We start from the raw sequence: 3,286 nt of genomic DNA, 5'->3' as shown, positions 1-3,286 counted from the left end.
ATTCTAGATTTTTGACAATCTTTTGCTATGTCTCTTCGTGAGTCTCCACTCTCAATGATACATTTGATCAATGTGTGCCCCTTACTTTTCCCACTATATGTAACCATTATGCACCTTCAAGATTTTATATCTATGTTCTTTGATTGTCACTAATGTGTCCATATTCAGTACATCCAAATACTTTGAAATGTCTTATGATCTAGTGAATGTCCTATATATGTATGCACTTTTGCACTTCATTCCCATGTATTTTTCCTAAATGCTACTATATGATCACATTGTTTGTATTTGCATATGTAAGAAAGGCTTTGATTTCATTCCCACAAAATACAAGCGATTTATTTGACATGTATTGGACACCTCTATCTACCATTTACATTCTTATATTTTTCTTGGTCTAATTCTCCAACTTTTCTAGTTTTTTTCAAAATTAGAAATATAATCGTCTACTATTACTATGAATGTTGAACCATTTTTTGTATGTATGCAGATCCATTATGGTCCTTATCTATCCTCAAATTACTTTGAGGTCGTGCATGTATAATCACTTTCTTTTCTTTCAATGGATAGATGCCTTTTAGCCATTCTTTGGGATTAGACTTATAGGGTGATGTTGCAATAATCAATCCACATAGGATTTTATCCTTCTATTACATATGGCACAAAATTATTGCTTATTGATTGGTCATTTGTTTGCATAGGTTGATATCTTTTTTTATTCCCAGAGAAAAAGACTTCTATTAATAGAAGTATGAAGAAAGGCCCAAGAGCAGTCTTTAGGCAAGAGTACATCATGAATAGCATGAGAAAAACTAGAGAGGATCAAGATGGGCACCTCCCCATTTGTAAGCCCCCATATGAGGAGAGTGTGGGGGAGGTGGACCAGGGTAGGATGGGGCTACAATTGTAAGGTTCAAACAGCTCAAACCAAATCGGGCTACAATTGTAAGTTCAAGATTGCACAAGTTGTGTGTAACTTGGGAGAAATGGATTGGTGTGTAGAATCATGCGATATGCTGCCGCATCACCTTCCTATGTTTCAGGAGTTGAATGAAAGCCTACAATCTGCTCTGGATAGTTATAAGGATCTCCAGTTTTGACAAAATTCTCTCTTCAGTTGTGTTGCTACTTCTTTTCTTTGGAGAAAAAAAAAGAAATTATGCTCAAACAGTACAATTATAAGCTGCAAGGTTGGAACAAGTTGTGTCACTTTGGAGTAAGTAATTGGTGGGGAGAATCGTGTGACATGCCACGGCATCAAACTTCCGATGTTCCAGAACACAACTATTGGGCTTGAACCAAAGCACGGATACCGCTGTGATTACTAGACTCTTTACAACTGAATTAAAGTGCAAGCTCCTGCGAGCCCTCCTCCCTCCTGCCGTAGCCCCTACCTCCCTACCTTCCTCCGCCTCACCTACGCCCTCGCCTCACGCCCCTCGCCCCCCCTCACCTTCGCCTTACACCCCTCGCCCTCGCCTCACACCCCTCGCCCCTCGCCCTGCCGCCGCCACCACGCCCTCGCCTCGCCCCTCGCCTCTCGCCACCACACCTCGCCCCTCCGCCCTCGCCCCTCCGCCCTCGCTTCCGCCGCCACCCTTCTCCCTCGCCTTCGACCTCCGCCTCCGCCCTCGCCTTCGATCTCCGCCCTCTCTCGCCTTGACCTCCACCCTCGCCTTCGACCTCCGCCCTCCGCCCTCGCCTCGCCACGCCCTCACCTCGTCGCGCGCCCTTTACCTGCCGCCTTGACTCACCCCGCCATCGCCTCCTCTTCCTCTGCCCCGCCTCGCTTCGCCTCGCCTCGCCTTATCCTCCTCCGTCACACCCAGGCTCCATCCCTCGTCTATCTCCCCCCCCCTTTTTGGTGGCAGCCTCTTCTTCATCGGAGGTCTCGTAGTTTGTCTTGGCGGTATCACGGCTCCCTCCCTGGAACCGGAGGCCCAGCCAGACCCTCCCTCTCCAGATGCCTACCGCGTGATCTTGACAGAGCAACAGTCGTCTCGAGTACAACAGGTTGCCAATGACTTTGCCCTCACTTCCGTCTATGGCAGAGTCATTGGACACTCTCCCTCCAGACCAGCCATCAGGGATTGGCTTCAATCCACTCTTATGCTAGAGGACAGCCACATCGAGGAGGTGGCCCTTATGGGAAGGGGCATCTTCTGGCTTAAACTCTCCATTGCGAAAGCTGCGAGCAACCTGATTGCTGGTTCCCCCACATCTGTGGATGGAAAGATCATCATGATAGTCCCTTGGTACCGAGGATTCAGCGCAGCGAACTTTGATGCTCGGTTCCGCATACCTCGCCACCCAGTGACGCTAGTTTTTCCAGGCCTTGCTGCTGAGTTGCGGCCGATAGTCAGGGACCTGGGTTCCCATTTTGGCTAGGTGATGCATGACACTTTCGTCGACGCGGTTGCTGCGGCAGGAGCTCCCAGAGTCCGTGTGGCTGTGGCAGACCCTGTGTCCCTCCCTGTAGTGATTGAGATCATGACAGATGCTGGCAGCATTACTCAAAGCATGGTAGTCACAAGACAACCAGGCCAGTGCCTGAGGTGTCACGGCTTTGGCACAGCTCAGGAGGATGGTCCGGAATTTCCTGTGGTCTGGGGGGGATGGTCTCAGAGATACCAGAGCCAGGGTAGCCTGGCAGACAGTCATTCTTCCGCAAGCTGAGGGTGGCTTGGGGGTCATTGATCCTGAGCTTCAGAGTCAGGCCCTACTGGGCAAGTTAGTTATCCGCGGTTTGACCCCGGGGGGGCAAACGTGGAAGATGTTACTTCAGCAGGGGATCAATTCTTGCGTCCCACGCCGAGGTGGAGAGTGGCTACCGTCCCTCCGGTGGATCTTCACCTCTGCACTGCTTACTCACCCCCGCTCCCCGCTCATTCGTAGCCTTCTCACGGTTTGGAGGCGACTCCGTCTCATTCTCCTCCAGTCCCCTCCTAGCAGCCAGGAGGAGATCGACCTCCAGCCGCTCATCTGGAACGATCAGGTCAGAGATACCTTGGGCCTTCAGCTGGGGGAGAGGTCACATATCCTGTGGGACGGTTGGATGCGGGGGCCAGCCCGGTCCCTTCGAGTTTGGAGGGACACTTACAAACACTTGGAGACCGTTGCTCTAGCAACCGCAGCCGGAGGTGTCCGTGGAGCTCAAGCGAGACGCACAGAGATAGATTGAGCGATTCCTGCCGGTTGGTTGGTTCCACCCGAGATTCAGATCCTCATGCCTGGTGATGACCGTTGGCTTGGACGGTTCACCCCCCGTGGCATCCCACTGGTGGTT

Source organism: Dipteris shenzhenensis, chromosome 17 (genome assembly GCF_047967505.1).
Source record: "Dipteris shenzhenensis isolate YYH24624 ecotype China chromosome 17, Dip_SZ_1.0, whole genome shotgun sequence".
Classification (NCBI taxonomy): Eukaryota; Viridiplantae; Streptophyta; class Polypodiopsida; order Gleicheniales; family Dipteridaceae; genus Dipteris; species Dipteris shenzhenensis.
Note: the sequence above shows the minus strand (reverse complement) of the source record.